This window comes from Delphinus delphis, chromosome 3 (genome assembly GCF_949987515.2).
Source record: "Delphinus delphis chromosome 3, mDelDel1.2, whole genome shotgun sequence".
Classification (NCBI taxonomy): domain Eukaryota; kingdom Metazoa; phylum Chordata; class Mammalia; order Artiodactyla; family Delphinidae; genus Delphinus; species Delphinus delphis.
This window is the reverse complement of record NC_082685.1, coordinates 152,279,412-152,293,956: the sequence shown is the minus strand read 5'-3', so window position 1 is coordinate 152,293,956 and position 14,545 is coordinate 152,279,412. Positions and strand designations below refer to the sequence as shown.

General features: G+C 33.0%; 1 pseudogene; it reads right to left on the bottom strand.

The window, feature by feature from the left end:
• LOC132422494 (protein lin-28 homolog A pseudogene) overlaps window positions 1-14,312 on the bottom strand; it is a 33,565-nt pseudogene extending 19,253 nt beyond the window's left edge.
• Window positions 14,313-14,545: the final 233 nt, after the last annotated feature.

The following is a 14,545-nucleotide window of genomic DNA, read 5'->3' as shown; positions in this document are numbered from 1 at the left end:
TTGTGTATTAAGGTCCACTTACAGTGCAACACAGACATTGATTTCAGTAGAGTATGACAAGTTCATTGGTATGGTTTCATATTTCACTTATACTGTTTTAGCTTGGATCAGGATGAATATGGACAATGATCTCAGAAGCTAATTAATTGCTAATTCTTTCCTGGATTTCATCCTTTTTTGGATTTCCTTTATATCCTTTGACTAAAACATTTTGTAACAAATTGAATGCAGAAACAGATACAGGAGTCAAGTTATCTTCTATTAAACAGACTTAAAGATAGATCATTCTAAGATCAAAGATATCGTTCCTCTGAGTAATTTACTGTTGTTTTAGAGAACATCATTTTTTTAATGTGTTGATTGTGTTAGTGATAGGGATAGAGTAGGATAAATTAAATAGTCAGTTTACAAATCCCACTAGGGGATTAAGGACAGAAGGGAATTTTAAGAGAGTTTGGGAGACTGTTGTAAGCTAATGCCCACTTGAGAAAAGAATCTAGTAATGTAACAACAATCTACACTACCTTGAAGAAGACCAGGTGCATCCAAGCTCCATATACACTTCAAGTCACAAGTCCTGATAATTAAAACACAAGACAATACATATGGGGTCTGAATCTTGTTACATGAATTCAAAGAGTTAATAGTCCTGGAAAAGTAGCACTTCTGATGTAGACAAGATAAAAATATAGGTGAAAGGGGAAAGAAACTAGGTGAAAGGGGAAATTATACCAAAATCTGAGATAAATTACCATATTTTGGTGTATGTTACCACCTTTTTGCTAATATACGTATGATTTAAATAGCACCATGACAGTCCCCATTATACCATATAGAGCCAAAGGAGAGACTAATGATGTAAGCCTTGATGTCTGCCCAAGAATGAGGAAGAAAGTGATCTTCTCCCCTCCCCGCTTTTTCTTTAATTATAAAAATGTAGCCCTCTTTGTTCTCCAGGCTGCTGCACTCCCTTGCCAGCCCGCTTGTATCTCTCACAAGTATCCTATGCTAATAAACTCGCCCTTTGCCTGCTGCTTTCCCTCCCACTGAATTCTTTCGGTAACCAGACAAAAGAACCTGAGCTTCAGTAAATCCTGACATGAGGTGAGCAGTTTTAATCAAAAGACAGTGGGTTCAAGTCCCCTTCTAGTCAGGGATCATGGGTTCAAGTCCGAATCTGAGGTGCGAATGGGTTAAGTTCCAGCCTGTGGAGGAACAATTGTCCGAGTCACAGTCTGAGTTTTGGCTGGGTTTGAGTCCCACACGAGAAGGAGTGCAGTTTCATTAGTATGTAATGGGTTTATTTTTGGTATTCTAAAACTGATTCATAGATCAGTTTTTAAATCATAAATTTAAAAAGTTTCTCACGTTTATTTACTAATACAATACAAATCATATATATATATACATATATATCTCACATTAAAAATCATATCTTTGGGATCATTTTTTTCTCTTTAAGAATATAAAAAGGTTCTGAGATGAAAAAAACTTTCAAAACTCTAATTTAAAGGAATATTAACTGAGAGAATTTTATACATAAAAGATTAAAACAACAATAAAAATGACATAAGCCAAGTATGCATAGACATTTTTCCATATCTCTATTAATTATATATATAATGTCTTGGTCAAAAAGCTGTTATATCATTACTAAATGATTCATAATAAATATAGAATAATTATAAAATGAAGCTATAAGAGTAAACACATACACACCTGAAATGCTCTTGCAAATGATATAATTTGTGAAAGTACTATTCAGTTATACCTCATATACATATATACTCTAAAATTCATAAACTACAAAATTACTTTAAGATCACTTTTATTTGACATTTGACTGGCATAGCCTTTTTTTTAAAAAAAAAGAATAAAGGTAAAAATGTAAAGTCAAAAGTAATTTTCTTGTAGTTTCCATTATAGATGGTTAAAATATACCTATAGTATAATAATATGTGTATAAAAATATTATGCATTTAGATTATTTTGAATGTAGAAATAGTAAGCTTTTACCAAACACTGAGTAGCTATTAGAGCCACAAACAAGGTATCAAGTTTGAAGAAAGATCAATCACCATTTGGGTATGGTTTGACCTTCAATATATTGCTCCCTTTCAGACTCGTCACACTATCCACTGCTGCTCTCAGTGCAATAGTGTGTGTAAGTCATGTTTGCTATAGAATGGCACCATTCCTCTATATTCCCTCCAAAATTCCAGCTCATTGTAGAGGATCCAGTTTTCAGACACTGCTGCAGCTTTGGCTGATAATACAGATATTTTTTATCTTCGATAACACTGCCCCCAAAATATTTTATTCAAAGAGCTAAATTTACCTTTTGTTCACTTTTTATCATAGATCTTTCTACCAGCAAGAGACACAGGCATAGGTCTGATAATGACTGTGTACTGAGGGAAAAGACAATCTGAATACTAAGTTCTGAGCATCTTAGAATCATTCCTTTGACACCTGCCCCTTTGACACTCTTCCTTGAACCAAGCTTGTGCTTTGTTTGGGCGTTTTTCATATAATGAGTCATTGCTGGGTGGGTCTTTCAGTTATTCATGTCTAAACAGTGACTCTAGTGAACTAGTGGATATTAAATTTCTCCAAAATTCTTGTATATACCTAAATTCTTGGTAAGCACTGTTTACACTTAATATTTAAAAGAAATAGAATCCAATTACCTCCAGCCACTAGGAATAAGTGATTTTGGAACTTGTGTTTTAGTGAATACATAAGTGCATTAGGTATTTGTTTTATTAATTTTTTATGTGTGAAAAATAGCTCTCTAAAGCAGGTATGATTGTCCTTGATAAAACATATTTGCTGTATTTTCTTCACTTTGTTGTTGTTTATGGCTGTTATTTGAATTTTTTTTTATATTTTGATTTGATGATATCATATAAGATTTTTAGATTGTCTAATAGCTTAGAAGACACACTGATCTCTTGGATCATCTTTTTGAACGTTATTTTACTAAAAAATGGGTACATATCAAGCACTATAAATGATAGCTACTCATAGCAGGATGTTCAAATTTTTTCTTTATTAACTTATCAAATATAAATTTGAAACATAAGATAATGTATGTATCATTAATATAGGTTATGAAGGAAATAATACAATAACTTCTCTGAGTTCATCATGAGAATTAGGAAATCACTAGTACCATGGAGGTTATTACTTCATAAATTATATTAATGCTAGATTTGCTTTGCCAATATTCTGGTTAGTGCTTTTGAATTCATCTTTATAAATTAGATGGTTCTATATAATTTATTTTCATTGTACTATTTTTTTCAAGTAACAATGTTAACATCTTTTAAAAGGATGATTTATGTGAAAGATAAGATGATATAAAATGGGCATCATTTTTCCTTAAGAGTTTGATGAAATCTGGGAAGATATTCACCTTGTCTTAGTTTTTTTCTTTGTGGAAATCTTCCTAAGTAGTTCTTCAGTTTTTTTTATAACTGTTCTGTAGCACTTTACTTATTCCTAAATTAGTTTTGTTAAATTCTTTGGGTATTGTTAATCCCTGTACTATGCAAGAGATGGAAGAAAGGCCCATAAGTGATAAATAGAATAAAAACAATTTTTAACCACTTTATTGAGATATGATTAATTACAAAAAGTTGTACATTTTTAATGTTTACACAGCTTGATGAGTTTGGAGATAAGTATATATACCCATAAAACCATCAACACAATCTATACCGTAAACATATCTATCACCTCTAAAAGTTTCTTCCTGCCCTCTTGATTTATTATTATTTCCTTTTAAAAAAAATCAGTGCCCACCAGAGTCTTTGAAAGAATAGTTCTCAATTCTAACTTTGTATTAACATATTATTTTATCAGTATTATAATCTGTAGTTTTGGTGAAATAAAACATATACTTATGAGAGAATAGTTACAATGAAAAGCAACATATGATTACAGTTTCCTATAAGCATGATAATAATACTGTAAGCATTTGAAAAAGGGTCATATTACAGAGACAATAAGGTATTTCCATATTTACATTGTGGGCATTTAAAAATGTGCTGCTATGATAGTGATGTTTCCTCAATCTTCATTAAAGACAGTGTTTCTGAAATGGAACATAAGTATCCTGCTGGCTATGACGGGAAAAAATCTGTGTTCCACTTCTGGGTACATGCTATTTTTTGTGAAGCTGGTCAAGACGCTACCTCACTCTGTAAAATCAGCAAATAAATACTGTAATAATTACTATGTATCTCATTGTTATATCACAATATCTGACAAATATGGCATTGATTATGTATGTATTGTATGAATGAATAACTGAATCTCAGGAAAACTATTGATACTTTTCACTAAAACATATGGTATACTTATTGATTATATGAAATGTGTTCATGTTTTTCAAGTGCATCATATCAGTGTAAACAAAGTGAGTTTATTACTCAGTCATTGAAATGTGGCACTAGGCCAATACAGTTTTCTCAGCTTTCTCTGGTTTTAAGATTTGGAGTCACATGTCTAGTAAACCAATGGCTAAATGAGACTAGAATTTGCCTCTCTACTGGTAAACAAGATTTTAATTCAAAGTTTCAGATTGTATTATTCAGGTACATGGGCTTATTAATATACACAAATTATACTTATAGGACATACTTATAGGACTCGGACGCTTCAAATTGGCCTATAGTATAAAAATAAATTCAGAGCTTATGCATATGCTTACCAAACTTATAAATAATAAGCTTAAACCAGATACCTACACATGCAATTCAGAGGGGCGCCTTTGCATATAGTAGTGTAACAACCAGGCAACAAGAAGCTGATAGTTCAGGGGTTGGTCATTATGTCCACGATTTTAAGGAAAGAATGTTGAGTCAATGGTTGTTTTCCACTTAAATTATCTGAATTTCAAATCGAGTTATTTAAAATCATCAATAAAGAATGTATGCCCATATTGTTTGTACATGTTGCCTGGATAAATTACAGTGATTATGAAGCAAGTTCTCTAGATTTTAACTAATATTTAAAAGAAAAACTTTTCAAACACAGGTATTTATATTTAGTATTTAATCGATTCTAGTGCTATCTAAATCCAGAAATATTACTTACAAATTCTCACACATACGGCAAACATACTAGCATGGTTTTGATTTTGTTATTTTCAAATTTATACTATAATTGAATGTAAATGAATATTAAGTCACTATATGTCTAGCTTCTTAGATTTTCCTAAATGTATCTTAACCATGTTAGAAATTAAAGTTAAAAATAATTGATTTTTTTTTCCATGCAAACTGGAACTATGTAAAATAGTTTATCATTTTAAACTGCTTGTTTCCAGTTTGTTCTTCTTGAGTACTAGTTTTTTGTTTTTTGGGTTTTTTTGGTATGTATATAGCAAATTTCAGATAATATTAGTTAAGCTTAAAATAAATTTTGAATTCATTTTTCATATTCTGTAAAAGGCTTTATAAAATTATTAGGTACTACTGAAAATAGACTGAAATATCAAGGTACCGATGACTATAAATCACACTGATTTCAGTTTTAAAATAACATATTTTGAATTAAATTTTTATGTTTATTTGTATATATACAAACCTCTGTACAAGAAACACACACATATTCAGTCTCACATTCTCTCGTGTACAATACGTATATATGTACATCTAGATGATTTAACAAAGATATGCTTTACTATTGTTATTCTTCAGCTAAATGAATGAAATTTAGATTTGTTAAACAACATCAAAAACAAAATTTTTTTTAGCAGAACAAGCAGCACATTCAAACTAAGTTCTGCCTACTAAGAACTGAGTCTTTCACTGCCTCTTCTTAAAATCACAACTGTGTTAAATCTGAGGTAATATTTGATTTTGTTTCTGATTGATTCAAACACTATAGGATCTTATTTTAATCTCAGAGACTCCATTGTATTAGAATTTATTGCTCACATTAAAAAGTACAGGAAATTACTTGAATAAAGATGAGGGATGTAGTATTATAATAATGAATATTATGTGTTTCTAATCCAAAAATTGACAGTTCCTTTTAAATACATTTTGGGGCTCTGTAATTAGCTTAATTCACAAGAAAAGTGGCATACTTGATTTTTTTCTAAGTAAAGCAGTTAATTTAAGTGCATTGGACTTTTAAAAATAGATTAAAATACTTCTTATTCACTTTTCTTAAGACACTTCTTGATTTCTTTTCTTCTTCTGCCCTCCCTTTCCCTTTCCTCCCCTCACTTCTCTTCCCCTCCTGTCTTCTCCTTTCCTCTCCTCTCTTACTTCTCCCTAGTTAGATACCAGCAAGGGAGTTTTTATGTGTTTCTATAGTTAAAATGTTTGCGAGCAATTCTAAGCTGTTACTGAGTGTTAATTTATACAATTGAATAGCTTCCAAATAGCCCAGCAGACATGACAATTTATTTCAGTATTGGGAGAAACTAGATTTTTTTGTCCTAAGACTCCAAAGAGGAATATAATGGTGAATAATTAAGTGCAGAACATGGTCTATAGTTAGTAAATCAATTTATGGACTGTTTCTTGAACTCTAAATTGAATATGCCACATAAATATAAAATGTTTCTCTTAAAGACTTAAAATCAAAGGTTAAAAAAGATAGTCATCAGTTAAAGTAAAAAGTAGGAGGCATGTCAGCACTGCTCAAATCACTCAAATATATTTTAGTACTGTTTTTTTCAAATTCATGACAGACAGAATATTATTAAAAATATCTTCAAATCCTGCCCTACTTTCTGGGACCAACTGCTTTTAAAAATCAATGCTAGGCTATCTTTTCTGGAGAAAATACATGTAATCTCCCCATTTTGAATAATTCTCTCTCTCTTCCTTCCTTTTGATTTGCAGGAGGGGTCAAATCAGTTTATTGATTCACAAAGTTTCTTCTAATAAACCAACTGTTCCCAGTATCACTGGTGTGAAAAATACACTTCGTTATCACTTAGTACTTGTTTCCTTTCTTCTATGGAGGCCCCCTTCCTTTGTCCACACCCTTTCCCCCCATCCTCCCCAAGGGTAGTGATTAATTTTCATTAGGTAAAAATAATCATGGTCATTCCTTTCTGGGTGCTAGTAGTTCATTTAAAAGTGGACATATAATAATGCCATTCTGGCCAAAGGACACAAGGTGGAATCTGCAGGGGGATCTCTGGGGAAAATTTCTACCTTCGCACAAAAGTCAAACTGCTGAGGAAGGCAGAGTAGAGGATGAAAAAAATCCTGTGTAGTGGATGGATGTCTTTTTTTATGTCTCTTAATTAACCTACCTTTAAATAGTCATACTTTCAGATTTTGAAGTAGACTAATGAATGTCTTACTGTTCAAACCATTTGGAGTTGGGATATTAATACGAACACCCATCAATAACCTAAATTGATAGCATTAATCAGGAATTGTATACATTTGGATCCAAGTAGGATCATGTTGTTAAAATGTAATAATTATAAACTAGTCCATCCTCTTTTAAAATTATATTAAATTTTATGTTAAATTAAGTTGAAACATAATGTAATGTTATTTTTAGATTTTTAAACTGTGTTTACTCCCAAAGCAAATGTGTTCTAATAAAAGGAATTACTCTGGGAATTTTTCTTATATAAAGCTTATGTGTTTTCTGTGATAACCCTTGATTATGAAGTGCATTTCAGTCTTCAAGTTTGCTTTGTTTTGCCATTAATTTGATTAAAATAATAAAGTAAAAAAAAAGATTATCCAATAATTAAAATGAACCAAATGAATTACAAAACATTTTTATTAGATCAAAATTATCTAAAACATCAGTGGTTCCATGAGGATTGCAAATGATGTAAAATATCATTTCTGGAAGCATCAGAAATAAAATCCAAACATGTCAGGCAAGATTTCTACACACCCAGTGCCTGTACAACTTACTATCTGATGCTGATGGTTTATAATACGGATTACCTGCAGGAAACCTGCCATATGATTTGGGAGTAACATGTAGCTTAGTAACCTTTTTTTATTGTTCAGTTGTTTCAGTTTTACTCCTCTGATTAGGGACCATCAAATTGCTCCTGGGTTTTAGATCAATAAAACTCTTTGGGTTCCTACCCCAAAGGTAAAGAGGTAAAAGAATATTTCTTCTCTGAATATTTTGTAGAACTATTTCTACATTCCACTTGACTTCAGATAAAAGAAAAACTGGTCTATAAAAATTGCTTTTTAATATTACAGAATGAAATGCCACTTAAAGGGCTACCTTTCCAAAGACAGCCTCTGAAAATGACCCCTACATCCTGTGTGCTAAAAGAAATCACCCTCTTTTCTGCAATGAAGAATTTTATTAATCCCCAAAGTTTTATGATCTTTATTTTCATCATATTTTCCACTGTGTTCGTGGCTTTATTCTTAAAAATCAGGACAGTGCTCTGAAACTGATAGCTGACATTTACTTGAATGAAAAGATGCATCATTTAGTGTGAACTTTCATTTTGATCTTTCCATACCCTGATTCCCTTCTAAACATTTCTTTTTCCTTTTTCATAGACTCGAAACCAGTATTTCCTGAACAAGCTCATTTCTTAAGTGACTCATCTAAGAAATAAAATTTATTTATGTCCTAGGTGTCCAGAATATAAACATTGTAATATTAACTATTTTTTTCTAACAGCAGAGTGATTATAAGTAAAGATCTAGAGCATGCACTTAGACTCTGTGACATTCTGCACTTACAATATATAGTTTAATGTGGATGAAATTTGCAAAGCCTGAAGGTTAAATTGACATTTAGATGCCAGATACAGTCTATGGGTGCTATATTCACACAATAAAAAGATGAAGTAAATATTGGTTTTAAAACAGAATGGTCAAGTTCTATAGCTTCTTCCACCCTACTTTAATATGTATAATAGCCTTCAGTTTTCCTATTTAGACATAAAGTCAATGAATATGTGACTACCACTAACATAATTTTCCACAGCACAAATCTATAATTCAACGACTGGCATCTATTTGGAAGAATAACTGGCACACTCTGAAGCCCTGGACAGAATGTCTGTGACTTTAATTAGGCACCTGATTTAAGGAGTTTAATGAGGTTGACAAAATATTTTGGACCCAATAAGTTTGAAATGTAGATACTTACCTTTTTTTAAGGCTCCACTTTTGATATACAAAATGCAAATCATTATTACATAATTTCTTATTTTTGTGACGAAAGATAGATATGTCAAAAATAAAGAGAGGATGCTGAGGGATACTTTGATACTATATCTTATATTGTTATTGCAATTCTGCTTGTTTTTACTATGATACCTATTTTCAATTTATTTCTTTTCACACATACATTTTAATATATACTATTCACTGAATGAAGACATTTAATAGAGTTAAGATGAAACTGAAAAAGTTATTTATGTTTATAATAAACACAGAGAAGGAAATGTTATAAATATGTATACAATATTACCTTGCATATAATGATAGACACAGAGAAGATAGTATCTTAACCTATACTTCAACGTAGACTTAATTATCATCATAGTCATTATCATACTACCTACTTTTCATTGTGTAAAATAAGCTTTCACAACTTAAATTACTAAAATAACTCAAATTAGTTCTGTTCTCTGACAAGTGCTGAAACATTTCAGCATAAATCACTGTAGAGTTCTGGAGGCTCTTCCTCTGTTCTGGGGGCCCAATTTGAAGTTTCTCATAAGATAGTGGATTCATTCATTGTAAGATATACACATACAACTAATTAAATTCCAGAAGTTTGGTGAAAATCATGATGAAGTATCTGTTTTCCTAATCCTTTTAAATAAACAAACTCCCTCAGTCCCTCAATCACATCCTCTCCAATTATACTGCTTATATTTCCAATACTCTCACTCTCTGGAATTCTCATAATATTCATTAGTTTGTAAAATTTTGCCCATTTTGGCCTATGAGGGCAGGAACATTGTCCTTTATTATTCACTATTGTGTCCATTATTCACTTTTAAAAGCTTCATGTATCATAGGTTTAAATGGGGAATGGTAATGGTGTTCCATAATACTAGGCATAAGCTTTTGAAAGATGTGTATTCATAATCTCCAGTTATTCATAATCTCCAATAATCTCCAAAATACATGTTCTACGTTTTATAATTATTCAAATTTTATAGGTTTTATGGTTTACTTAAGACTTACTTTAATTGCATTCATTTTAATTATATAATTATACTTTGCCAATGTTTAATTAAATAATTTTAAGTAAATGTTTCAAGATGTTGATTATTATGGGGTGCCTTTTAACATTTTTATTCTGATCCCTGTCCCTTTAAATGTATTTTGTACACGTTAGGATGTTTAACTGATATATTTTAGGGATATTAAAGTAGTAATATACATTGGAATGTGTAAAAAAAATGTTTGTTAGGTACCCTATGACCCCAAATTATATTTAAAGAAAAACTAACAACCAGAAAATGTGGCATCCCTAACCCACTCCTCTTGTGGTGTTAAAAAAAAATAGAATACTTAGTTGAGATATTTTTTAAATAAAGAGGACAATATACCTTCAACGTATGTTTTGTTCAGTGGAGTGAGTGGTTCAAGTAAATTCGTATATGAACACATGAGACAATTCAAATTTTTCCACTGTTTTGAAATGATGATTTCCACATTATATTGAATGAGTGTCAGAATCTTCCAAGTTTCTTCTGAGTTAGTGAGTGAGTTTTATTCAGCCACTTTTAAAAATGTTAAGTAAGTCTCTGGTTGTTAAGTAAAAGCCTCAGTGCCCTAATACAGTGAGCTTAGAAGGAAAGAATGAACATAATAGACATGTGTTGAACAAATTCCTACAAGGTTTTCATATTTTCCTACAAAAATCCCATTTTTTAAATATACTAAACCAGAAGTCTATGTTTTCTACATTAATTATGGCTCATGATAGTGTTTTGAAAAACAAAACACTTCTTAAATTGAATCCTGATTAAGACAAGTATTCATCATACAACATTTATTTAACAATTTTTATAAAATGGAAGAAGTCTATTTCTTGCAGGTTATAATGATGACGTTGAGATCCATAAGTAAAGTTTTAAAGCAAAACTGTATTTTAAGAAAATATTAAATTGATTTCACAGTCACAGAAAACTATCTGAAGTAATATATCAAGAAACATGATAAATAGCAATATTACATTGAGGAAGTTGTCTTCTGGTCTGTCACAGAGGTCATTCCTTGCCTCCATCTGATTTAATATCCTGTTTAGCATTTTAATTAAGAATTTTAGAAGAGCAAGTATATGGAATATTAATAAGGTTCTCATATGATACAAAATGGAGAGGTGTTACAAACTATGTCAAAAACAGAGAAATAATACAAATAGACATAATGAGGTTAGTAGTGGGGATAGTATTGAATAAAATGAAATATATTTGTAAAAGAGATGAGTTAATGTGCATTTCACAATTCAGGCATGTAAGTATAAAAATTGTGTAGATAAAGAAGATGAACAAAGGGAAAAGTCGTGCATGTGGAATGCTTGAACATATTGTAATGTTCATTATACAAATATGTTACCTGGGTTCAAATATAGAAATTATGGTCTAAACTAATGATTGCAATACTAAGTCCAACCTAACATTTGCAAGAGTATAAGATCCATATATATTTGATTAAATAATTAAAATATCTAAACAAGCTAAAGCCATTAATAAATAATGTTCAATTCTCCTACCTTGAAAACATATCTTTACAGTCATTAAAAGGTCAGGTGTGAGTTTCCAATCCTCACTTTCAAGAATTCTGTCCTGGAACATCATGATATGAGGAGAGCCAGCACTCTGAGCCTCAGTGCCTCTGGGTCTGTACCATATATGACAAGGGGCTTTGCACTTGCCTTTGTGGACATCCGCACCTCACATTTTAGCACTTTCCAAAGGAGCAGCTGCATAACTTTCTCTCAGGCCTAGGAATTAACTCACCAGTACCATGGTCTGCTCTCAGGGCAACACATTTTGGGACAAAGCCAATGCCAGGCCTAGAGATGAGCTCAGTTTTGTGGTAAGAAGTCCAAAGTCCTGGGAGCCTGGACTGTGGTCTACAGAAGTGACATGAGATCAGGTGTACAAGAACCCTATTCTATAAACGCCTGAACCAGTGGTACAAGATACAGTTAGAAAAAGGCCAGAATATATATTCCATATCAGAGCCAAGCAAATTAACTCTCTTCTGAGCATTTGAAAATTGTACTGTGTGATACAATAACATACAGAAGACACCATTATTGCAACATTCAACTACTCAGCTGACCAAAGGCAGGGTATTAGGAATTATAGAGTGGCTGATTTTGTAGAAACTGCTACCTACAGAGCAATAGCAGGAACATATACAGTTGACCCTTGAACAGCACAGGTTTGAGCTGTGTGGAGTCACTTATATGTGGATTGTTTTCAGTATATATGTACTACAGTACTACATGACCCAGGGCTGGTTGAACCTGCAGATGCAGAACCACAGATACAGAGGGCCTACTGTAAAGTTATACTTAGATTTTCAACTTCGCCTGGGTTAGGACCCTTAACCCCCACATTGTTCAAGGGTCAACTGTACCTTTAATAGATTACAACTGAGAAAGCTGAAAATTCGTACTTTTAATTTAAAATCTCACGGTCACAAAGTGTCTTAATTTGGCTTTCCTGGAAACAGAGGCTGATACGGGGTTTTAGTTGCACATGGTTTTTTGAAGGAATTCTCTCTTCATCTCAGGAGAAAGTGAGTGAAATAAGCAGAAGAGGGCAAAAGTTGGATGAGATCATAGCAGGGGAGTAGCTTCAGTTTGATTTCATGAGATGTCCCAGAGCATGAAGAGTCCAACAAATTGGCCTCAGCTTGAGGCAAGAGGAAGGCGTTAAGTACCCCTGTCAGCCAATCATTGACTGTAGTTGCCCCCTGCAGCGAGCATAACCTATTTTATTTGGACAACAGTAAACCTTTGAAAGGAAGGAAGCTATGAACCAGTAAGAGACAACCCTTAAGACAGCTAGGATACACTGTCCTAATAAAAGGGATCTAAATGCGACATCATTAGTCTCCACCATGGTGAATGCATTGTACTGCTCAAATCTGCTTCCTTCTCACGTTTAGTTCATTTCATCCAGGCTAAAGGTTGGTCACAACTTAAGAGAAGTTTTACAACAGAAAAGTTATTGCAATGAACTGCAGCACATGCTGCTGCAGTTGGTCTAAGGTTGTAATTGATACGTATCATCTAATTTTTCTGCTACCCAATCAAGACCCCTCTTACATTTAACTAGTACTTCTACTGGTCTTTGTGGTTGCATAGTGGAAATTCTGATCCCTAAGGATTCTGAGCCTTGGTTACTGTGTATTTATCAGGTGTGTCTATTTACTGACCCATTTACAATTAAAGTTAAGCAGAGAAGTACCAAGAAATACCCACAGGATCTCCTGACTGCCGTGTACCTTTTGCCCTGCCCTTGTTATGGAAACAGCAGCCCTCATGATGGTCACAGTTAATTACCTTTGGTAGTCACAGTTAATTACCTTTGGTAGTATAGTAGCTTCCTTCTGAACCAGTTGATCAACTGCTATAAAGAGCCCAAAGACACCAGACAGCAGTTATAGCTTTAAGCCTAGTTAAAATCTTAGTGTATTTCCTTGCTTACTCTACACTCAAAGAGTCTAGAGGAGACAGGAAGCACAAATTAGTCACTGGAATGCTGGTGAGTTGAACCACTGCTACTTCCATTCTTTCATTTCCAGACCTATGTACTCCATCTATTGGAAACAACACACTGTATCACAGCCATTGCTTTAATGATTATTCCACATTCTGAATGACAGCATCTCATCCTTTCAGAGATTCATCTTCAAGTTGGCATTTCAGCTGTTTCTTCAAGAGGCTGTGAACCTGCTTTATCAGACAAACAGCTTCAGGACAGTGAAGTTTGTGGCTGAACCATGGTCACGTGCACGCTGCTGCAGTACTTTTGCTGTTAAGAATCCTTAGTTTGAGGATATGTTATAGGAAATCCCACATTAGTATGTATTTAAGTAGTGGAGCTGGCTGAACCACAGCACAAATGGAAAGCAAAACTATTTCTAGAGTGAGTGACAATTCAGGATAAGTCATTGCCCTTTCCAGATTCTAAGGAGTTCATTGTAACCAAATTGCCACCAAATAACTGGTCCTCCTACTTGAGGGATTGTGCTGTACTGTGGACTCAGCATTGTTCTCTGGTACTGACAGGTCAGATACTCAGCACCAGCAAGAACGACATCAATCTGGTTTAAGATTGCGAGCTGCTGGACCTCCATCTATACTACCATGGCTGTTCCATTCATGATCTATGGCATAAGCACTGGGATGCCCAGTGAGGAAGACTGGCTGAAATTTAATGACAATTTAATAAGGTGTCTTGTGCACTTGGTGGTTTAATGCCTCTTCTGAAGTTGATGCTCTCTGAAGGGAATTGTCTCTTGATGCAAATATTCACACAGTATATTTTGTGTCTTATAGGTCCATCCACATGCCTCTTGTATATACTTTC